This window comes from Stenella coeruleoalba (genome assembly GCF_951394435.1).
Source record: "Stenella coeruleoalba genome assembly, contig: scaffold_73, whole genome shotgun sequence".
NCBI classification, from domain to species: domain Eukaryota; kingdom Metazoa; phylum Chordata; class Mammalia; order Artiodactyla; family Delphinidae; genus Stenella; species Stenella coeruleoalba.
The window spans coordinates 295,164-320,117 of NW_027646280.1; the positions used below are offsets into that span (position 1 = coordinate 295,164).

Here is a 24,954-nt window from a genome sequence, read left to right on the forward strand (position 1 = left end):
TTTCCTCTTCCTGGTGGGAAATGAGAGTTAAATTTGCCCGTCCAGACACCTCCAGCTAGTCTCTCATTGGTTCTCGCTATTCCTGTTCATCTTCCGCAGAAATTGCAAACTGGGCCAAACAGGAGGTTAAAGGCGCTGACTCTCCAAGTGGGGAGAGTGTTAGTAAAGCGTCTGGAATGTTGCACCCGAGTACCAGGGGAGGAAAACTGAGACATATTTGAACACGTCTCCCGATCACATGGTTGATCATACTCTGGGTTCCACATGCATGTTTTAGCTGAAGGAAGAATAACTAAAACCTGGGTAGTTGAAACCCGTGGAATGGGTACCATGCAATATGACTTCAAAGGGTCTTCATTTGCTCTCCGAACCTCTCCAATCCTATCACTGCTGCGTTTATGCCCCAGTACACATGCTTGATTCTCTTTCGGAGACATAGCAATCCATAGGTTTTAAGATACTTACTAGTCAGGTACATTCTTAGGCGTTTAATATGGGGTGTTGAGTCCATTTCGTTGAGCAAGGAGTAGCTCTTGTCTATTCCATATTTGACTTAAGGAACTTTATCTGTGCTCATTTCAATCTCTGGTTTTATGCAGCACCCCAACTCACCTTTCCCCTTAAGCAAGCATAAGTTGGTTTTCTAAATTTGAGACCCTGTTCTGTTCTGTAATTCAGTTCCTGTGTAGCCAAGTTTACATTCCGTGTATTACTGATATCTTATGATGTTTCTTTTTCTGTGTGACTTATTTCAGTTAGAATCATCATACCTGAATCCACTCATTGTGCTGCTAAGGGCCTGATGACACATATTTCATTGCTGTGTGATATTGCTTTGTAAGTAAATACCACAACTTCTTTATCCATTTTTCACTTTCTGCGATGTTGAACTTGTACTGTAAACGAGGTTCTTGTAAACAGAGAAGTTCCAAACTTTGGGGTGGCTGTGTCTTTTTGATTTTAATTTCCCTAAGCTATAGGACCATAAGTGGAAGTGCCCTAGGTTCTGTTGCTTTGTTTTTTAGATGTTTCAGGAAACACCATACACTTCTCCCGAGTGGTTGTTGGCAATTTACATCCCGCCCATCAGCATAACAAGGCTCCCAGTTCTCCATGGCCTGTCCTGCCTTTCTGTATTTTACACTTTTTTCAGATGGCCCTTTTGACCGGGAGGAAGTGAGACTTCATTGTAGTGCAGATTTCCTTTGCAAGCTTGCTTGGTTGGCCAAAAAGGGCGTATGCGTTGTTTCCTGAATATATTCAGGAAAAAACGCATACGCCCTTTTTGGCCAAGTGCATCATTGTGGACGTTCTGCCTCTTTTCCTATGCTTTCAATGCAATTCCAGTCTACCTCCTGAAATCGGTTTCCTGCAATTCTGCCCCGCTTTCAAGTCCTCTTGGCAGCCTTACTTCAGTCTATTTTTGGACGATAGCTGTCATTTATAACTCTGCAGGTTTGTGAATTACAGTGCCCCTGAGCTCCTTTCTTCAACTCGCTTTCTTGTGAGCTGGCCGCAACACCGCAGGATGGCTTCAGGCCCTAATCTGGTTCCGGCACGGCACGCTGAGCCTTTGGTTAATTCCTCTTCCTGGTGGGAAATGAGAGTTAAATTTGCCCGTCCAGACACCTACAGCTAGCCTCTCATTGGTTCTCGCTATTCCTGTTCATCTTCCGCAGAAAATGCAAACTGGGCCAAACAGGAGGTTAAAGGCGCTGACTCTCCAAGTGGGGAGAGTGTTAGTAAAGCATCTGGAATGTTGCACCCGAGTACCAGGGGAGGAAAACTGAGACATATTTGAACACGTCTCCCGATCACATGGTTGATCATACTCTGGGTTCCACATGCATGTTTTAGCTGAAGGAAGAATACCTAAAACCTGGGTAGTTGAAACCCGTGGAATGGGTACCATGCAATATGACTTCAAAGGGTCTTCATTTGCTCACCGAACCTCTCCAATCCTATCACTGCTGCGTTTATGCCCCTGTACACATGCTTGATACTCTTTCGGAGACATAGCAATCCATAGGTTTTAAGATACTTACTAGTCAGGTACATTCTTAGGCGTTTAATATGCGGTGTTGAGTCCATTTCGTTGAGCAAGGAGTAGCTCTTGTCTATTCCATATTTGGCTTAAGGAACTTTATCTGTGCTCATTTCAATCTCTGGTTTTATGCAGCACCCCAACTCACCTTTCCCCTTAAGCAAGCATAAGTCGGTTTTCGAAATTTGAGACCCTGTTCTGTTCTGTAATTCAGTTCCTGTGTAGCCAAGTTTACATTCCGTGTATTACTGATATCTTATGATGTTTCTTTTTCTGTGTGACTTATTTCAGTTAGAATCATCATACCTGAATCCACTCATTGTGCTGCTAAGGGCCTGATGACACAGATTTCATTGCTGAGTGATATTGCTTTGTAAGTAAATACCACAACTTCTTTATCCATTTTTCACTTTCTGCGATGTTGAACTTGTACTGTAAACGAGGTTCTCGTAAACAGAGCCGTTCCAAACTTTGGGGTGGCTGTGTCTTTTTGATTTTAAATTCCCTAAGCTATAGGACCATAAGTGGAAGTGCCCTAGGCTCTGTTGCTTTGTTTTTTAGATGTTTCAGGAAACACCATACACTTCTCCCGAGTGGTTGTTGGCAATTTACATCCCGCCCATCAGCATAACAAGGCTCCCAGTTCTCCATGGCCTGTCCTGCCTTTCTGGATTTTACACTTTTTTCAGATGGCCCTTTTGACCAGGGGGAAGTGAGACTTCATTGTAGTGCAGATTTCCTTTGCAAGCTTGCTTGGTTGGCCAAAAAGGGCGTATGCGTTTTTTCCTGAATATATTCAGGAAAAAACGCATACGCCCTTTTTGGCCAAGTGCATCATTGTGGACGTTCGGCCTCTTTTCCTATGCTTTCAATGCAATTCCAGTCTACCTCCTGAAATCGGTTTCCTGCAATTCTGCCCCGCTTTCAAGTCCTCTTGGCAGCCTTACTTCAGTCTATTTTTGGACGATAGCTGTCATTTATAACTCTGCAGGTTTGTGAATTACAGTGCCCCTGAGCTCCTTTCTTCAACTCGCTTTCTTGTGAGCTGGCCGCAACACCGCTGGATGGCTTCAGGCCCTAATCTGGTTCCGGCACAGCATGCTGAGCCTTTGGTTAATTCCTCTTCCTGGTGGGAAATGAGAGTTAAATTTGCCCGTCCAGACACCTCCAGCTAGTCTCTCATTGGTTCTCGCTATTCCTGTTCATCTTCCGCAGAAATTGCAAACTGGGGCAAACAGGAGGTTAAAGGCACTGACTGACCAAGTAGGGAGAGTGTTAGTAAAGCGTCTGGAATGTTGCACCCGAGTACCAGGGTACGAAAACTGAGACATATTTGAACACGTCTCCCGATCACATGGTTGATCATACTCTAGGTTCCACATGCATATTTTAGCTGAAGGAAGAATACCTTAAACCTGGGTAGTTGAAACCCGTGTAATGGGTACCATGCAATATGACTTCAAAGGGTCTTCATTTGCTCACTGAACCTCTCCAATCCTATCACTGCTGCGTTTATGCCCCTGTACAAATGCTTGATTCTCTTTCGGAGACATAGCAATCCATAGGTTTTAAGATACTTACAAGTCAGGTACATTCTTAGGCGTTTAATATGCGGTGTTGAGTCCATTTCGTTGAGCAAGGAGTAGCTCTTGTCTATTCCATATTTGGCTTAAGGAACTTTATCTGTGCTCATTTCAATCTCTGGTTTTATGCAGCACCCCAACTCACCTTTACCCTTAAGCAAGCATAAGTTGGTTTTCTAAATTTGAGACCCTGTTCTGTTCTGTAATTCAGTTCCTGTGTAGCCAAGTTTACATTCCGTGTATTACTGATATCTTATGATGTGTCTTTTTCTGTGTGACTTATTTCAGTTAGAATCATCATACCTGAATCCACTCATTGTGCTGCTAAGTGCCTGATGACACAGATTTCATTGCTGAGTGATATTGCTTTGTAAGTAAATACCACAAGTTCTTTATCCATTTTTCACTTTCTGCGATATTGAACTTGTACTGTAAACGAGGTTCTTGTAAACAGAGGCGTCCCAAACTTTGGGGTGGCTGTGTCTTTTTGATTTTAATTTCCCTAAGCTATAGGACCATAAGTGGAAGTGCCCTAGGCTCTGTTGCTTTGTTTTTTAGATGTTTCAGGAAACACCATACACTTCTCCCGAGTGGTTGTTGGCAATTTACATCCCGCCCATCAGCATAACAAGGCTCCCAGTTCTCCATGGCCTGTCCTGCCTTTCTGGATTTTACACTTTTTTCAGATGGCCCTTTTGACCGGGGGGGGGGGGGAAGTGAGACTTCATTGTAGTGCAGATTTCCTTTGCAAGCTTGCTTGGTTGGCCAAAAAGGGCGTATGCGTTTTTTCCTGAATATATTCAGGAAAAAACGCATACGCCCTTTTTGGCCAAGTGCATCATTGTGGACGTTCTGCCTCTTTTCCTATGCTTTCAATGCAATTCCAGTCTACCTCCTGAAATCGGTTTCCTGCAATTCTGCCCCGCTTTCAAGTCCTCTTGGCAGCCTTACTTCAGTCTATTTTTGGACGATAGCTGTCATTTATAACTCTGCAGGTTTGTGAATTACAGTGCCCCTGAGCTCCTTTCTTCAACTCGCTTTCTTGTGAGCTGGCCGCAACACCGCAGGATGGCTTCAGGCCCTAATCTGGTTCTGGCACGGCACGCTGAGCCTTTGGTTAATTCCTCTTCCTGGTGGGAAATGAGAGTTAAATTTGCCCGTCCAGACACCTCCAGCTAGTCTCTCATTGGTTCTCGCTATTCCTGTTCATCTTCCGCAGAAATTGCAAACTGGGGCAAACAGGAGGTTAAAGGCACTGACTCTCCAAGTAGGGAGAGTGTTAGTAAAGCGTCTGGAATGTTGCACCCGAGTACCAGTGTACGAAAACTGAGACATATTTGAACACGTCTCCCGATCACATGGTTGATCATACTCTAGGTTCCACATGCATGTTTTAGCTGAAGGAAGAATACCTAAAATCTGCGTAGTTGAAACCCGTGGAATGGGTACCATGCAATATGACTTCAAAGGGTCTTCATTTGCTCACTGAACCTCTCCAATCCTATCACTGCTGCGTTTATGCCCCTGTACAAATGCTTGATTCTCTTTCGGAGACATAGCAATCCATAGGTTTTAAGATACTTACAAGTCAGGTACATTCTTAGGCGTTTAATATGCGGTGTTGAGTCCATTTCGTTGAGCAAGGAGTAGCTCTTGTCTATTCCATATTTGGCTTAAGGAACTTTATCTGTGCTCATTTCAATCTCTGGTTTTATGCAGCACCCCAACTCACCTTTACCCTTAAGCAAGCATAAGTTGGTTTTCTAAATTTGAGACCCTGTTCTGTTCTGTAATTCAGTTCCTGTGTAGCCAAGTTTACATTCCGTGTATTACTGATATCTTATGATGTTTCTTTTTCTGTGTGACTTATTTCAGTTAGAATCATCATACCTGAATCCACTCACTGTGCTGCTAAGGGCCTGATGACACAGATTTCATTGCTGAGTGATATTGCTTTGTAAGTAAATACCACAACTTCTTTATCCATTTTTCACTTTCTGCGATGTTGAACTTGTACTGTAAACGAGGTTCTTGTAAACAGAGGCGTCCCAAACTTTGGGGTGGCTGTGTCTTTTTGATTTTAATTTCCCTAAGCTATAGGACCATAAGTGGAAGTGCCCTAGGTTCTGTTGCTTTGATTTTTAGATGTTTCAGGAAACACCATACACTTCTCCCCAGTGGTTGTTGACAATTTACATCCCGCCCATCAGCATAACAAGGCTCCCAGTTCTCCATGGCCTGTCCTGCCTTTCTGGATTTTACACTTTTTTCAGATGGCCCTTTTGACCAGGGGGAAGTGAGACTTCATTGTAGTGCAGATTTCCTTTGCAAGCTTGCTTGGTTGGCCAAAAAGTGCGTATGCGTTTTTTCCTGAATATATTCAGGAAAAATCGCATACGCCCTTTTTGGCCAAGTGCATCATTGTGGACGTTCTGCCTCTTTTCCTATGCTTTCAATGCAATTCCAGTCTACCTCCTGAAATCGGTTTCCTGCAATTCTGCCCCGCTTTCAAGTCCTCTTGGCAGCCTTACTTCAGTCTATTTTTGGACGATAGCTGTCATTTATAACTCTGCAGGTTTGTGAATTACAGTGCCCCTGAGCTCCTTTCTTCAACTCGCCTTCTTTTGAGCTGGCCGCAACACCGCAGGATGGCTTCAGGCCCTAATCTGGTTCTGGCATGGCACGCTGAGCCTTTGGTTAATTCCTCTTCCTGGTAGGAAATGAGAGTTAAATTTGCCCGTCCAGACACCTCCAGCTAGTCTCCATTGGTTCTCGCTATTCCTGTTCATCTTCCGCAGAAATTGCAAACTGGACCAAACAGGAGGTTAAAGGGACTGTCTCTCCAAGTCGGGAGAGTGTTAGTAAAGCGTCTGGAATGTTGCACCCGAGTACCAGGGTACGAAAACTGAGACATATTTGAACACGTCTCCCGATCACATGGTTGATCATACTCTAGGTTCCACATGCATGTTTTAGCTGAAGGAAGAATACCTTAAACCTGGGTAGTTGAAACCCGTGGAATGGGTACCATGCAATATGACTTCAAAGGGTCTTCATTTGCTCACCGAACCTCTCCAATCCTATCACTGCTGCGTTTATGCCCCTGTACACATGCTTGATTCTCTTTTGGAGACATAGCAATCCATAGGTTTTAAGATACTTACAAGTCAGGTACATTCTTAGGCGTTTAATATGCGGTGTTGAGTCCATTTCGTTGAGCAAGGAGTAGCTCTTGTCTATTCCATATTTGGCTTAAGGAACTTTATCTGTGCTCATTTCAATCTCTGGTTTTATGCAGCACCCCAACTCACCTTTACCCTTAAGCAAGCATAAGTTGGTTTTCTAAATTTGAGACCCTGTTCTGTTCTGTAATTCAGTTCCTGTGTAGCCAAGTTTACATTCCGTGTATTACTGATATCTTATGATGTTTCTTTTTCTGTGTGACTTATTTCAGGTAGAATCATCATACCTGAATCCACTCATTGTGCTGCTAAGGGCCTGATGACACAGATTTCATTGCTGAGTGATACTGCATTATAAGTAAATACCACAAGTTCTTTATCCATTTTTCACTTTCTGCGATGTTGAACTTGTACTGTAAACGAGGTTCTTGTAAACAGAGCCGTTCGAAAATTTGGGGTGGCTGTGTCTTTTTGATTTTAAATTCCCTAAGCTATAGGACCATAAGTGGAAGTGCCCTAGGCTCTGTTGCTTTGTTTTTTAGATGTTTCAGGAAACACCATACACTTCTCCGGAGTGGTTGTTGGCAATTTACATCCCGCCCATCAGCATAACAAGGCTCCCAGTTCTCCATGGCCTGTCCTGCCTTTCTGGATTTTACACTTTTTTCAGATTTCCCTTTTGACCGGGGGGAAGTGAGACTTCATTGTAGTGCAGATTTCCTTTGCAAGCTTGCTTGGTTGGCCAAAAAGGGCGTATGCGTTTTTTCCTGAATATATTCAGGAAAAAACGCATACGCCCTTTTTGGCCAAGTGCATCATTGTGGACGTTCTGCCTCTTTTCCTATGCTTTCAATGCAATTCCAGTCTACCTCCTGAAATCGGTTTCCTGCAATTCTGCCCCGCTTTCAAGTCCTCTTGGCAGCCTTACTTCAGTATATTTTTGGACGATAGCTGTCATTTATAACTCTGCAGGTTTGTGAATTACAGTGCCCCTGAGCTCCTTTCTTCAACTCGCTTTCTTGTGAGCTGGCCGCAACACCGCAGGATGGCTTCAGGCCCTAATCTGGTTCCGGTACGGCATGCTGAGCCTTTGGTTAATTCCTCTTCCTGGTGGGAAATGAGAGTTAAATTTGCCCGTCCAGACACCTCCAGCTAGTCTCTCATTGGTTCTCGCTATTCCTGTTCATCTTCCGCAGAAATTGCAAACTGGACCAAACAGGAGGTTAAAGGGACTGACTCTCCAAGTCGGGAGAGTGTTAGTAAAGCGTCTGGAATGTTGCACCCGAGTACCAGGGTACGAAAACTGAGACATATTTGAACACGTCTCCCGATCACATGGTTGATCATACTCTAGGTTCCACATGCATGTTTTAGCTGAAGGAAGAATACCTTAAACCTGGGTAGTTGAAACCCGTGGAATGGGTACCATGCAATATGACTTCAAAGGGTCTTCATTTGCTCACCGAACCTCTCCAATCTTATCACTGCTGCGTTTATGCCCCTGTACACATGCTTGATTCTCTTTTGGAGACATAGCAATCCATAGGTTTTAAGATACTTACAAGTCAGGTACATTCTTAGGCGTTTAATATGCGGTGTTGAGTCCATTTCGTTGAGCAAGGAGTAGCTCTTGTCTATTCCATATTTGGCTTAAGGAACTTTATCTGTGCTCATTTCAATCTCTGGTTTTATGCAGCACCCCAACTCACCTTTACCCTTAAACAAGCATAAGTTGGTTTTCTAAATTTGAGACACTGTTCTGTTCTGTAATTCAGTTCCTGTGTAGCCAAGTTTACATTCCGTGTATTACTGATATCTTATGATGTTTCTTTTTCTGTGTGACTTATTTCAGTTAGAATCATCATACCTGAATCCACTCATTGTGCTACGAAGGGCCTGATGACACAGATTTCATTGCTGAGTGATACTGCATTGTAAGTAAATACCACAAGTTCTTTATCCATTTTTCACTTTCTGCGATGTTGAACTTGTACTGTAAATGAGGTTCTTGTAAACAGAGGCGTCCCAAACTTTGGGGTGGCTGTGTCTTTTTGATTTTAATTTCCCTAAGCTATAGGACCATAAGTGGAAGTGCCCTAGGTTCTGTTGCTTTGTTTTTTAGATGTTTCAGGAAACACCATACACTTCTCCCGAGTGGTTATTGGCAATTTACATCCCGCCCATCAGCATAACAAGGCTCCCAGTTCTCCATGGCCTGTCCTGCCTTTCTGGATTTTACACTTTTTTCAGATGGCCCTTTTGACCAGGGGGAAGTGAGACTTCATTGTAGTGCAGATTTCCTTTGCAAGCTTGCTTGGTTGGCCAAAAAGGGCGTATGCGTTTTTTCCTGAATATATTCAGGAAAAAACGCATACGCCCTTTTTGGCCAAGTGCATCATTGTGGACGTTCTGCCTCTTTTCCTATGCTTTCAATGCAATTCCAGTCTACCTCCTGAAATCGGTTTCCTGCAATTCTGCCCCGCTTTCAAGTCCTCTTGGCAGCCTTACTTCAGTCTATTTTTGGACGATAGCTGTCATTTATGACTCTGCAGGTTTGTGAATTACAGTGCCCCTGAGCTCCTTTCTTCAACTCGGTTTCTTTTGAGCTGGCCGCAAAACCGCAGGATGGCTTCAGGCCCTAATCTGGTTCCGGCACGGCACACTGAGCCTTTGGTTATTTCCTCTTCCTGGTGGGAAATGAGAGTTAAATTTGCCCGTCCAGACACCTCCAGCTAGTCTCTCATTGGTTCTCGCTATTCCTGTTCATCTTCCGCAGAAATTGCAAACTGGGCCAAACAGGAGGTTAAAGGTGCTGACTCTCCAAGTGGGGAGTGTGTTAGTAAAGCGTCTGGAATGTTGCACCCGAGTACCAGGGGAGAAAAACTGAGACATATTTGAACACGTCTCCCGTTCACATGGTTGATCATACTTGGGTTCCACCTGCATGTTTTAGCTGAAGGAAGAATACTTTAAACCTGCAGATTTGAGACCCGTGGAATGGGTCCCATGCAATATGACTTCAAAGGGTCTTCATTTGCTCACCGAACCTCTCCAATCCTATCACTGCTGCGTTTATGCCCCTGTACACACGCTTGATTCTCTTTTGGAGACATAGCAATCCATAGGTTTTAAGATACTTACTAGTCAGGTACATTCTTAGGCGTTTAATATGGGGTGTTGAGTCCATTTCGTTGAGCAAGGAGTAGCTCTTGTCTATTCCATATTTGGCTTAAGGAACTTTATCTGTGCTCATTTCAATCTCTGGTTTTATGCAGCACCCCAACTCACCTTTCCCCTTAAGCAAGCATAAGTTGCTTTTCTAAATTTGAGACCCTGTTCTGTTTTGGAATTCAGTTCCTGTGTAGCCAAGTTTACATTCTGTGTATTAGTGATATCTTATGATGTTTCTTTTTCTGTGTGACTTATTTCAGTTAGAATCATCGTACCTGAATCCACTCATTATGCTGCTACGGGCCTGATGACATAGATTTCATTGCTGAGTGATACTGCATTGTACGTAAGTACCACAAGTTCTTTATCCATTTTTCACTTTCTGTGATATTGAACTTGTACGGTAAACGAGGTTCTTGTAAACAGAGGCGTCCCAAACTTTGGGGTGGCTGTGTGTTTTTATTTTAATTTCCCTAAGCTATAGGACCATAAGTGGCAGTGCCCTAGGCTCTGTTGCTTTGTTTTTTAGATGTTTCAGGAAACACCATACACTTCTCCCGAGTGTCTGTTGGCAATTTACATCCCGCCCATCAGCATAACAAGGTTCCCAGTTCTCCATGGCCTGTCCTGCCTTTCTGGATTTTACACTTTTTTCAGATGGCCCTTTTGACCGGGGGGAAGTGAGACTTCATTGTAGTGCAGATTTCCTTTGCAAGCTTGCTTGGTTGGCCAAAAAGGGCGTATGCGTTTTTTCCTGAATATATTCAGGAAAAAACGCATACGCCCTTTTTGGCCAAGTGCATCATTGTGGACGTTCTGCCTCTTTTCCTATGCTTTCAATGCAATTCCAGTCTACCTCCTGAAATTGGTTTCCTGCAATTCTGCCCCGCTTTCAAGTCCTCTTGGCAGCCTTACCTCAGTATATGTTTGGACGATAGCTGTCATTTATAACTCTGCAGGTTTGTGAATTACAGTGCCCCTGAGCTCCTTTCTTCAACTCGCTTTCTTGTGAGCTGGCCGCAACACCGCAGGATGGCTTCAGGCCCTAATCTGCTACCGGCACGGCACGCTGAGCCTTTGGTTATTTCCTCTTCCTGGTGGGAAATGAGAGTTAAATTTGCCCGTCCAGACACCTCCAGCTAGTCTCTCATTGGTTCTCCCTATTCCTGTTCATCTTGCGCAGAAATTGCAAACTGGGCCAAACAGGAGGTTAAAGGTGCTGACTCTCCAAGTGGGGAGAGTGTTAGTAAAGCGTCTGGAATGTTGCACCCGAGTACCAGGGTACGAAAACTGAGACATATTTGAACACGTCTCCTGATCACATGGTTGATCATACTCTAGGTTCTACATGCATGTTTTAGCTGAAGGAAGAATACCTTAAACCTGGGTAGTTGAAACCCGTGGAATGGGTACCATGCAATATGACTTCAAAGGGTCTTCATTTGCTCACCGAACCTCTCCAATCCTATCACTGCTGCGTTTATGCCCCTGTACACACGCTTGATTCTCTTTTGGAGACATAGCAATCCATAGGTTTTACGATACTTACTAGTCAGGTACATTCTTAAGCGTTTAATATGCGGTGTTGAGTCCATTTCGTTAAGCAAGGAGTAGCTCTTGTCTATTCCATATTTGGCTTAAGGACCTTTATCTGTGCTCATTTCAATCTCTGGTTTTATGCAGCACCCCAACTCACCTTTCCCCTTAAGCAAGCATAAGTTGCTTTTCTAAATTTGAGACCCTGTTGTGTTTTGGAATTCAGTTCCTGTGTAGCCAAGTTTACATTCTGTGTATTAGTGATACCTTATGATGTTTCTTTTTCTGTGTGACTTATTTCAGTTAGAATCATCGTACCTGAATCCACTCATTATGCTGCTACGGGCCTGATGACATAGATTTCATTGCTGAGTGATACTGCATTGTACGTAAGTACCACAAGTTCTTTATCCATTTTTCACTTTCTGTGATATTGAACTTGTACGGTAAATGAGGTTCTTGTAAACAGAGGCGTCCCAAACTTTGGGGTGGCTGTGTGTTTTTAATTTTAATTTTCCTAAGCTATAGGACCATAAGTGGAAGTGCCCTAGGTTCTGTTGCTTTGTTTTTTAGATGTTTCAGGAAACACCATACACTTCTCCCGAGTGGTTGTTCGCAATTTACATCCCGCCCATCAGCATAACAAGGCTCCCAGTTCTCCATGGCCTGTCCTGCCTTTCTGGATTTTACACTTTTTTCAGATGGCCCTTTTGACCGGGGGGAAGTGACACTTCATTGTAGTGCAGATTTCCTTTGCAAGCTTGCTTGGTTGGCCAAAAAGGGCGTATGCGTTTTTTCCTGAATATATTCAGGAAAAAACGCATATGCCCTTTTTGGCCAAGTGCATCATTGTGGACGTTCTGCCTCTTTTCCTATGCTTTCAATGCAATTCCAGTCTACCTCCTGAAATCGGTTTCCTGCAATTCTGCCCCGCTTTCAAGTCCTCTTGGCAGCCTTACTTCAGTCTATTTTTGGACGATAGCTGTCATTTATAACTCTGCAGGTTTGTGAATTACAGTGCCCCTGAGCTCCTTTCTTCAACTCGCTTTCTTGTGAGCTGGCCGCAACACCGCAGGATGGCTTCAGGCCCTAATCTGGTTCCGGCACGGCACGCTGAGCCTTTGGTTATTTCCTCATCCTGGTGGGAAATGAGAGTTAAATTTGCCCGTCCAGACACCTCCAGCTAGTCTCTCATTGGTTCTCGCTATTCCTGTTCATCTTCCGCAGAAATTGCAAACTGGGCCAAACAGGAGGTTAAATGGACTGATTGTCCAAGTGGGGAGTGTGTTAGTAAAGCGTCTGGAATGTTGCACCCGAGTACCAGGGGAGAAAAACTGAGACATATTTGAACACGTCTCCCGTTCACACGGTTGATCATACTCTGGGTTCCACCTGCATGTTTTAGCTGAAGGAAGAATACTTTAAACCTGCAGATTTGAGACCCGTGGAATGGGTCCCATGCAATATGACTTCAAAGGGTCTTCATTTGCTCACCGAACCTCTCCAATCCTATCACTGCTGCGTTTATGCCCCTGTACACACGCTTGATTCTCTTTTGGAGACATAGCAATCCATAGGTTTTAAGATACTTACTAGTCAGGTACATTCTTAGGCGTTTAATATGGGGTGTTGAGTCCATTTCGTTGAGCAAGGAGTAGCTCTTGTCTATTCCATATTTGGCTTAAGGAACTTTATCTGTGCTCATTTCAATCTCTGGTTTTATGCAGCACCCCAACTCACCTTTCCCCTTAAGCAAGCATAAGTTGCTTTTCTAAATTTGAGACCCTGTTCTGTTTTGGAATTCAGTTCCTGTGTAGCCAAGTTTACATTCTGTGTATTAGTGATATCTTATGATGTTTCTTTTTCTGTGTGACTTATTTCAGTTAGAATCATCGTACCTGAATCCACTCATTATGCTGCTACGGGCCTGATGACATAGATTTCATTGCTGAGTGATACTGCATTGTACGTAAGTACCACAAGTTCTTTATCCATTTTTCACTTTCTGTGATATTGAACTTGTACGGTAAACGAGGTTCTTGTAAACAGAGGCGTCCCAAACTTTGGGGTGGCTGTGTCTTTTTGATTTTAATTTCCCTAAGCTATAGGACCATAAGTGGAAGTGCCCTAGGCTCTGTTGCTTTGTTTTTTAGATGTTTCAGGAAACACCATACACTTCTCCCGAGTGTCTGTTGGCAATTTACATCCCGCCCATCAGCATAACAAGGCTCCCAGTTCTCCATGGCCTGTTGCCTTTCTGGATTTTACACTTTTTTCAGATGGCCCTTTTGACCGGGGGGAAGTGAGACTTCATTGTAGTGCAGATTTCCTTTGCAAGCTTGCTTGGTTGGCCAAAAAGGGCGTATGCGTTTTTTCCTGAATATATTCAGGAAAAAACGCATACGCCCTTTTTGGCCAAGTGCATCATTGTGGACGTTCTGCCTCTTTTCCTATGCTTTCAATGCAATTCCAGTCTACCTCCTGAAATCGGTTTCCTGCAATTCTGCCCCGCTTTCAAGTCCTCTTGGCAGCCTTACTTCAGTCTATTTTTGGACGATAGCTGTCATTTATAACTCTGCAGGTTTGTGAATTACAGTGCCCCTGAGCTCCTTTCTTCAACTCGCTTTCTTGTGAGCTGGCCGCAACACCGCAGGATGGCTTCAGGCCCTAATCTGGTTCCGGCACGGCACGCTGAGCCTTTGGTTATTTCCTCATCCTGGTGGGAAATGAGAGTTAAATTTGCCCGTCCAGACACCTCCAGCTAGTCTCTCATTGGTTCTCGCTATTCCTGTTCATCTTCCGCAGAAATTGCAAACTGGGCCAAACAGGAGGTTAAATGGACTGATTGTCCAAGTGGGGAGTGTGTTAGTAAAGCGTCTGGAATGTTGCACCCGAGTACCAGGGGAGAAAAACTGAGACATATTTGAACACGTCTCCCGTTCACACGGTTGATCATACTCTGGGTTCCACCTGCATGTTTTAGCTGAAGGAAGAATACTTTAAACCTGCAGATTTGAGACCCGTGGAATGGGTCCCATGCAATATGACTTCAAAGGGTCTTCATTTGCTCACCGAACCTCTCCAATCCTATCACTGCTGCGTTTATGCCCCTGTACACACGCTTGATTCTCTTTTGGAGACATAGCAATCCATAGGTTTTAAGATACTTACTAGTCAGGTACATTCTTAGGCGTTTAATATGGGGTGTTGAGTCCATTTCGTTGAGCAAGGAGTAGCTCTTGTCTATTCCATATTTGGCTTAAGGAACTTTATCTGTGCTCATTTCAATCTCTGGTTTTATGCAGCACCCCAACTCACCTTTCCCCTTAAGCAAGCATAAGTTGGTTTTCTAAATTTGAGACCCTGTTCTGTTTTGGAATTCAGTTCCTGTGTAGCCAAGTTTACATTCTGTGTATTAGTGATATCTTATGATGTTTCTTTTTCTGTGTGACTTATTTCAGTTAGAATCATCGTACCTGAATCCACTCATTATGCTGCTACGGGCCTGATGACATAGATTTCATTGCTGAGTGATACTGCATTGTACGTAAGTACCACAAGTTCTTTATCCATTTTTCACTTTCTGTGATATTGAACTTGTACGGTAAACGAGGTTCTTGTAAACAGAGGCGTCCCAAACTTTGGGGTGGCTGTGTCTTTTTGATTTTAATTTCCCTAAGCTATAGGACCATAAGTGGAAGTGCCCTAGGCTCTGTTGCTTTGTTTTTTAGATGTTTCAGGAAACACCATACACTTCTCCCGAGTGTCTGTTGGCAATTTACATCCCGCCCATCAGCATAACAAGGCTCCCAGTTCTCCATGGCCTGTTGCCTTTCTGGATTTTACACTTTTTTCAGATGGCCCTTTTGACCGGGGGGAAGTGAGACTTCATTGTAGTGCAGATTTCCTTTGCAAGCTTGCTTGGTTGGCCAAAAAGGGCGTATGCGTTTTTTCCTGAATATATTCAGGAAAAAACGCATACGCCCTTTTTGGCCAAGTGCATCATTGTGGACGTTCTGCCTCTTTTCCTATGCTTTCAATGCAATTCCAGTCTACCTCCTGAAATCGGTTTCCTGCAATTCTGCCCCGCTTTCAAGTCCTCTTGGCAGCCTTACTTCAGTCTATTTTTGGACGATAGCTGTCATTTATAACTCTGCAGGTTTGTGAATTACAGTGCCCCTGAGCTCCTTTCTTCAACTCGCTTTCTTGTGAGCTGGCCGCAACACCGCAGGATGGCTTCAGGCCCTAATCTGGTTCCGGCACGGCACGCTGAGCCTTTGGTTATTTCCTCATCCTGGTGGGAAATGAGAGTTAAATTTGCCCGTCCAGACACCTCCAGCTAGTCTCTCATTGGTTCTCGCTATTCCTGTTCATCTTCCGCAGAAATTGCAAACTGGGCCAAACAGGAGTTTAAATGGACTGATTGTCCAAGTGGGGAGTGTGTTAGTAAAGCGTCTGGAATGTTGCACCCGAGTACCAGGGGAGAAAAACTGAGACATATTTGAACACGTCTCCCGTTCACACGGTTGATCATACTCTGGGTTCCACCTGCATGTTTTAGCTGAAGGAAGAATACTTTAAACCTGCAGATTTGAGACCCGTGGAATGGGTCCCATGCAATATGACTTCAAAGGGTCTTCATTTGCTCACCGAACCTCTCCAATCCTATCACTGCTGCGTTTATGCCCCTGTACACACGCTTGATTCTCTTTTGGAGACATAGCAATCCATAGGTTTTAAGATACTTACTAGTCAGGTACATTCTTAGGCGTTTAATATGGGGTGTTGAGTCCATTTCGTTGAGCAAGGAGTAGCTCTTGTCTATTCCATATTTGGCTTAAGGAACTTTATCTGTGCTCATTTCAATCTCTGGTTTTATGCAGCACCCCAACTCACCTTTCCCCTTAAGCAAGCATAAGTTGCTTTTCTAAATTTGAGACCCTGTTCTGTTTTGGAATTCAGTTCCTGTGTAGCCAAGTTTACATTCTGTGTATTAGTGATATCTTATGATGTTTCTTTTTCTGTGTGACTTATTTCAGTTAGAATCATCGTACCTGAATCCACTCATTATGCTGCTACGGGCCTGATGACATAGATTTCATTGCTGAGTGATACTGCATTGTACGTAAGTACCACAAGTTCTTTATCCATTTTTCACTTTCTGTGATATTGAACTTGTACGGTAAACGAGGTTCTTGTAAACAGAGGCGTCCCAAACTTTGGGGTGGCTGTGTCTTTTTGATTTTAATTTCCCTAAGCTATAGGACCATAAGTGGAAGTGCCCTAGGCTCTGTTGCTTTGTTTTTTAGATGTTTCAGGAAACACCATACACTTCTCCCGAGTGTCTGTTGGCAATTTACATCCCGCCCATCAGCATAACAAGGCTCCCAGTTCTCCATGGCCTGTTGCCTTTCTGGATTTTACACTTTTTTCAGATGGCCCTTTTGACCGGGGGGAAGTGAGACTTCATTGTAGTGCAGATTTCCTTTGCAAGCTTGCTTGGTTGGCCAAAAAGGGCGTATGCGTTTTTTCCTGAATATATTCAGGAAAAAACGCATACGCCCTTTTTGGCCAAGTGCATCATTGTGGACGTTCTGCCTCTTTTCCTATGCTTTCAATGCAATTCCAGTCTACCTCCTGAAATCGGTTTCCTGCAATTCTGCCCCGCTTTCAAGTCCTCTTGGCAGCCTTACTTCAGTCTATTTTTGGACGATAGCTGTCATTTATAACTCTGCAGGTTTGTGAATTACAGTGCCCCTGAGCTCCTTTCTTCAACTCGCTTTCTTGTGAGCTGGCCGCAACACCGCAGGATGGCTTCAGGCCCTAATCTGGTTCCGGCACGGCACGCTGAGCCTTTGGTTAATTCCTCTTCCTGGTGGGAAATGAGAGTTAAATTTGCCCGTCCAGACACCTCCAGCTAGTCTCTCATTGGTTCTCGCTATTCCTGTTCATCTTCCGCAGAAATTGCAAACTGGGCCAAACAGGAGGTTAAAGGCGCTGACTCTCCAAGTGGGGAGAGTGTTAGTAAAGCGTCTGGAATGTTGCACCCGAGTACCAGGGGAGGAAAACTGAGACATATTTGAACACGTCTCCCGTTCACATGGTTGATCATACTTGGGTTCCACATGCATGTTTTAGCTGAAGGAAGAATACCTTAAACCTGGAGAGTTGAGACCCGTGGAATGGGTACCATGCAATATGACTTCAAAGGGTCTTCATTTGCTCACCGAACCTCTCCAATCCTATCACTGCTGCGTTTATGCCCCTGTACACATGCTTGATTCTCTTTCGGAGACATAGCAATCTATAGGTATTACGATACTTACTAGTCAGGTACATTCTTAGGCGTTTAATATGCGGTGTTGAGTCCATTTCGTTGAGCAAGGAGTAGCTCTTGTCTATTCCATATTTGACTTAAGGAACTTTATCTGTGCTCATTTCAATCTCTGGTTTTATGCAGCACCCCAACTCACCTTTACCCTTAAGCAAGCATAAGTTGGTTTTCTATATTTGAGACCCTCTTCTGTTCTGTAATTCAGTTCCTGTGTAGCCAAGTTTACATTCCGTGTATTACTGATATCTTATGATGTTTCTTTTTCTGTGTGACTTATTTCAGTTAGAATCATCATACCTGAATCCACTCATTGTGATGCTAAGGGCCTGATGACATAGATTTCATTGCTGAATGATATTGCTTTGTAAGTAAATACCACAACTTCTTTATCCATTTTTCACTTTCTGCGATGTTGAACTTGTACTGTAAACGAGGTTCTTGTAAACAGAGTCGTCCCAAACTTTGGGGAGGCTGTGTCTTTTTGATTTTAATTTCCCTAAGCTATAGGACCATAAGTGGAAGTGCCCTAGGCTCTGTTGCTTTGTTTTTTAGATATTTCAGGAAACACCATACACTTCTCCCAAGTGTCTGTTGGCAATTTACATCCCGCCCATCAGCATAACAAGGCTCCCAGTTCTCCATGGCCTGTCCTGCCTTTCTGGATTTTACACTTTTTTCAGATGGCCCTTTTGACCGGGGGGAAGTGAGACTTCATTGTAGTGCAGATTTCCTTTGCAAGCTTGCTTGGTTGGCCAAAAAGGGCGTATGCGTTTTTTCCTGAATATATTCAGGAAAAAATGCATACGCCCTTTTTGGCCAAGTGCATCATTGTGGACGTTCTGCCTCTTTTCCTATGCTTTCAATGCAATTTCAGTCTACCTCCTGAAATCGGTTTCCTGCAATTCTGCCCCGCTTTCAAGTCCTCTTGGCAGCCTTACTTCAGTCTATTTTTGGACGATAGCTGTCATTTATAACTCTGCAGGTTTGTGAATTACAGTGCCCCTGAGCTCCTTTCTTCAACTCGCTTTCCTGTGACCTGGCCGCAACACCGCAGGATGGCTTCAGGCCCTAATCTGGTTCCGGCCCGGCATGCTGAGCCTTTGGTTAATTCCTCTTCCTGGTGGGAAATGACAGTTAAATTTGCCCGTCCAGACACCTCCAGCTAGCCTCTCATTGGTTCTCGCTATTCCTGTTCATCTTCCGCAGAAATTGCAAACTGGGCCAAACAGGAGGTTAAAGGCGCTGACTCTCCAAGTGGGGAGAGTGTTAGTAAAGCGTCTGGAATGTTGCACCCGAGTACCAGGGGAGGAAAACTGAGACATATTTGAACACGTCTCCCGATCACATGGTTGATCATACTCTAGGTTCCACATGCATGTTTTAGCTGAAGGAAGAATACCTTAAACCTGGGTAGTTGAAACCCTTGGAATGGGTACCATGCAATATGACTTCAAAGGGTCTTCATTTGCTCACCGAACCTCTCCAATCCTATCACTGCTGCGTTTATGCCCCTGTACACATGCTTGATTCTCTTTCGGAGACATAGCAATCCTTAGGTTTTAAGATACTTACAAGTCAGGTACATTCTTAGGCGTTTAATATGCGGTGTTGAGTCCATTTCGTTGAGCAAGGAGTACCTCTTGTCTATTCCATATTTGGCTTAAGGAACTTTATCTGTGCTCATTTCAATCTCTGGTTTTATGCAGCACCCCAACTCACCTTTCCCCTTAAGCAAGCATAAGTTGGTTTTCTAAATTTGAGAACCTGTTCTGTTTTGGAATTCAGTTCCTGTGTAGCCACGTTTACATTCCGTGTATTAGTGATATCTTATGATGTTTCTTTTTCTGTGTGACTTATTTCAGTTAGAATCATCGTACCTGAATCTACTCATTATGCTGCTACGGGCCTGATGACATAGATTTCATTGCTGAGTGATACTGCATTGTACGTAAGTACCACAAGTTCTTTATCCATTTTTCACTTTCTGCGATGTTGAACTTGTACTGTAAACGAGGTTCTTGTAAACAGAGGCGTCCCAAACTTTGGGGTGGCTGTGTCTTTTTGATTTTAATTTCCCTAAGCTATAGGACCATAAGTGGAAGTGCCCTAGGCTCTGTTGCTTTGTTTTTTAGATGTTTCAGGAAACACCATACACTTCTCCCGAGTGTCTTTTGGCAATTTACATCCCGCCCATCAGCATAACAAGGCTCCCAGTTCTCCATGGCCTGTCCTGCCTTTCTGGATTTTACACTTTTTTCAGATGGCCCTTTTGACCGGGGGGAAGTGAGACTTCATTGTAGTGCAGATTTCCTTTGCAAGCTTGCTTGGTTGGCCAAAAAGGGCATATGCGTTTTTTCCTGAATATATTCAGGAAAAAACGCATACGCCCTTTTTGGCCAAGTGCATCATTGTGGACGTTCTGCCTCTTTTCCTATGCTTTCAATGCAATTCCAGTCTACCTCCTGAAATCGGTTTCCTGCAATTCTGCCCCGCTTTCAAGTCCTCTTGGCAGCCTTACTTCAGTCTATTTTTGGACGATAGCTGTCATTTATAACTCTGCAGGTTTGTGAATTACAGTGCCCCTGAGCTCCTTTCTTCAACTCGCTTTCTTGTGAGCTGGCCGCAACACCGCAGGATGGCTTCAGGCCCTAATCTGGTTCCGGCACGGCACGCTGAGCCTTTGGTTAATTCCTCTTCCTGGTGGGAAATGAGAGTTAAATTTGCCCGTCCAGACACCTCCAGCTAGTCTCTCATTGGTTCTCGCTATTCCTGTTCATCTTCCGCAGAAATTGCAAACTGGGGCAAACAGGAGGTTAAAGACACTGACTCTCCAAGTCGGGAGAGTGTTAGTAAAGCGTCTGGATTGTTGCACCCGAGTACCAAGGGAGGAAAACTGAGACATATTTGAACACGTCTCCCGATCACATGGTTGATCATACTCTGGGTTCCACATGCATGTTTTAGCTGAAGGAAGAATACCTAAAACCTGGGTAGTTGAAACCCGTGGAATGGGTACCATGCAATATGACTTCAAAGGGTCTTCATTTGCTCACCGAACCTCTCCAATCCTATCACTGCTGCGTTTATGCCCCTGTACACATGCTTGATTCTCTTTCGGAGACATAGCAATCCATAGGTTTTAAGATACTTACTAGTCAGGTACATTCTTAGGCGTTTAATATGCGGTGTTGAGTCCATTTCGTTGAGCAAGGAGTAGCTCTTGTCTATTCCATATTTGGCTTAAGGAACTTTATCTGTGCTCATTTCAATCTCTGGTTTTATGCAGCACCGCAACTCACCTTTCCCCTTAAGCAAGCATAAGTTGGTTTTCTAAATTTGAGACCCTGTTCTGTTTTGGAATTCAGTTCCTGTGTAGCCACGTTTACATTCCGTGTATTAGTGATATCTTATGATGTTTCTTTTTCTGTGTGACTTATTTCAGTTAGAATCATCGTACCTGAATCTACTCATTATGCTGCTACGGGCCTGATGACATAGATTTCATTGCTGAGTGATACTGCATTGTACGTAAGTACCACAAGTTCTTTATCCATTTTTCACTTTCTGCGATGTTGAACTTGTACTGTAAACGAGGTTCTTGTAAACAGAGGCGTCCCAAACTTTGGGGTGGCTGTGTCTTTTTGATTTTAATTTCCCTAAGCTATAGGACCATAAGTGGAAGTGCCCTAGGCTCTGTTGCTTTGTTTTTTAGATGTTTCAGGAAACACCATACACTTCTCCCGAGTGTCTTTTGGCAATTTACATCCCGCCCATCAGCATAACAAGGCTCCCAGTTCTCCATGGCCTGTCCTGCCTTTCTGGATTTTACACTTTTTTCAGATGGCCCTTTTGACCGGGGGGAAGTGAGACTTCATTGTAGTGCAGATTTCCTTTGCAAGCTTGCTTGGTTGGCCAAAAAGGGCATATGCGTTTTTTCCTGAATATATTCAGGAAAAAACGCATATGCCCTTTTTGGCCAAGTGCATCATTGTGGACGTTCTGCCTCTTTTCCTATGCTTTCAATGCAATTCCAGTCTACCTCCTGAAATCGGTTTCCTGCAATTCTGCCCCGCTTTCAAGTCCTCTTGGCAGCCTTACTTCAGTCTATTTTTGGACGATAGCTGTCATTTATAACTCTGCAGGTTTGTGAATTACAGTGCCCCTGAGCTCCTTTCTTCAACTCGCTTTCTTGTGAGCTGGCCGCAACACCGCAGGATGGCTTCAGGCCCTAATCTGGTTCCGGCACGGCACGCTGAGCCTTTGGTTAATTCCTCTTCCTGGTGGGAAATGAGAGTTAAATTTGCCCGTCCAGACACCTCCAGCTAGTCTCTCATTGGTTCTCGCTATTCCTGTTCATCTTCCGCAGAAATTGCAAACTGGGGCAAACAGGAGGTTAAAGACACTGACTCTCCAAGTCGGGAGAGTGTTAGTAAAGCGTCTGGATTGTTGCACCCGAGTACCAAGGGAGGAAAACTGAGACATATTTGAACACGTCTCCCGATCACATGGTTGATCATACTCTGGGTTCCACATGCATGTTTTAGCTGAAGGAAGAATACCTAAAACCTGGGTAGTTGAAACCCGTGGAATGGGTACCATGCAATATGACTTCAAAGGGTCTTCATTTGCTCACCGAACCTCTCCAATCCTATCACTGCTGCGTTTATGCCCCTGTACACATGCTTGATTCTCTTTCGGAGACATAGCAATCCATAGGTTTTAAGATACTTACTAGTCAGGTACATTCTTAGGCGTTTAATATGCGGTGTTGAGTCCATTTCGTTGAGCAAGGAGTAGCTCTTGTCTATTCCATATTTGGCTTAAGGAACTTTATCTGTGCTCATTTCAATCTCTGGTTTTATGCAGCAACCCAACTCACCTTTCCCCTTAAGCAAGCATAAGTTGGTTTTCTAAATTTGAGAACCTGTTCTGTTTTGGAATTCAGTTCCTGTGTAGCCAAGTTTACATTCCGTGTATTAGTGATATCTTATGATGTTTCTTTTTCTGTGTGACTTATTTCAGTTAGAATCATCGTACCTGAATCTACTCATTATGCTGCTACGGGCCTGATGACATAGATTTCATTGCTGAGTGATACTGCATTGTACGTAAGTACCACAAGTTCTTTATCCATTTTTCACTTTCTGCGATGTTGAACTTGTACTGTAAACGAGGTTCTTGTAAACAGAGCCGTTCCAAACTTTGGGGTGGCTGTGTCTTTTTGATTTTAATTTCCCTAAGCTATAGGACCATAAGTGGAAGTGCCCTAGGCTCTGTTGCTTTGTTTTTTAGATGTTTCAGGAAACACCATACACTTCTCCCGAGTGGTTGTTGGCAATTTACATCCCGCCCATCAGCATATCAAGGCTCCCAGTTCTCCATGGCCTGTCCTGCCTTTCTGGATTTTACACTTTTTTCAGATGGCCCTTTTGACCGGGGGGAAGTGAGACTTCATTGTAGTGCAGATTTCCTTTGCAAGCTTGCTTGGTTGGCCAAAAAGGGCGTATGCGTTTTTTCCTGAATATATTCAGGAAAAAACGCATACGCCCTTTTTGGCCAAGTGCATCATTGTGGACGTTCTGCCTCTTTTCCTATGCTTTCAATGCAATTCCAGTCTACCTCCTGAAATCGGTTTCCTGCAATTCTGCCCCGCTTTCAAGTCCTCTTGGCAGCCTTACTTCAGTCTATTTTTGGACGATAGCTGTCATTTATAACTCTGCAGGTTTGTGAATTACAGTGCCCCTGAGCTCCTTTCTTCAACTCGCTTTCTTTTGAGCTGGCCGCAACATCGCAGGATGGCTTCAGGCCCTAATCTGGTTCCGGCACGGCACACTGAGCCTTTGGTTATTTCCTCTTCCTGGTGGGAAATGAGAGTTAAATTTGCCCGTCCAGACACCTCCAGCTAGCCTCTCATTGGTTCTCGCTATTCCTGTTCATCTTCCGCAGAAATTGCAAACTGAGCCAAACAGGAGGTTAAAGGCGCTGACTCTCCAAGTGGGGAGAGTGTTAGTAAAGCGTCTGGAATGTTGCACCTGAGTACCAGGGGAGGAAAACTGAGACATATTTGAACACGTCTCCCGTTCACATGGTTGATCATACTTGGGTTCCACATGCATGTTTTAGCTGAAGGAAGAATACCTTAAACCTGGAGAGTTGAGACCCGTGTAATGGGTACCATGCAATATGACTTCAAAGGGTCTTCATTTGCTCACCGAACCTCTCCAATCCTATCACTGCTGCGTTTATGCCCCTGTACACACGCTTGATTCTCTTTTGGAGACATAGCAATCCATAGGTTTTAAGATACTTACTAGTCAGGTACATTCTTAGGCGTTTAATATGCGGTGTTGAGTCCATTTCGTTGAGCAAGGAGTAGCTCTTGTCTATTCCATATTTGACTTAAGGAACTTTATCTGTGCTCATTTCAATCTCTGGTTTTATGCAGCACCCCAACTCTCCTTTTCCCTTAAGCAAGCATAAGTTGGTTTTCTAAATTTGAGACCCTCTTCTGTTTTGGAATGCAGTTCCTGTGTAGCCAAGTTTACATTCCGTGTATTAGTGATATCTTATGATGTTTCTTTTTCTGTGTGACTTATTTCAGTTAGAATCATCGTACCTGAATCCACTCATTATGCTGCTACGGGCCTGATGACATAGATTTCATTGCTGAGTGATACTGCGTTGTAAGTAAATACCACAAGTTCTTTATCCATTTTTCACTTTCTGCGATGTTGAACTTGTACTGTAAACGAGGTTCTTGTAAACAGAGGCGTCCCAAACTTTGGGGTGGCTGTGTCTTTTTGATTTTAATTTCCCTAAGCTATAGGACCATAAGTGGAAGTGCCCTAGGCTCTGTTGCTTTGTTTTTTAGATATTTCAGGAAACACCATACACTTCTCCCGAGTGGTTGTTGGCAATTTACATCCCGCCCATCAGCATAACAAGGCTCCCAGTTCTCCATGGCCTGTCCTGCCTTTCTGGATTTTACACTTTTTTCAGATGGCCCTTTTGACCGGGGGGAAGTGACACTTCATTGTAGTGCAGATTTCCTTTGCAAGCTTGCTTGGTTGGCCAAAAAGGGCGTATGCGTTTTTTCCTGAATAT

General features: G+C 43.9%; 1 long non-coding RNA gene across 1 annotated transcript in view; it reads left to right on the forward strand.

Moving 5' to 3' along the window:
- Nucleotides 1–755: 755 nt before the first annotated feature.
- Nucleotides 756–24,954, forward strand: part of LOC307181213 — a 759,305-nt gene continuing 735,106 nt past the window's right edge. Inside the window, exon 1 of the long non-coding RNA XR_013826110.1 lies at nt 756–841. This is a non-coding gene — a long non-coding RNA (uncharacterized lncRNA). The remainder of the gene's footprint in view (nt 842–24,954) is intronic.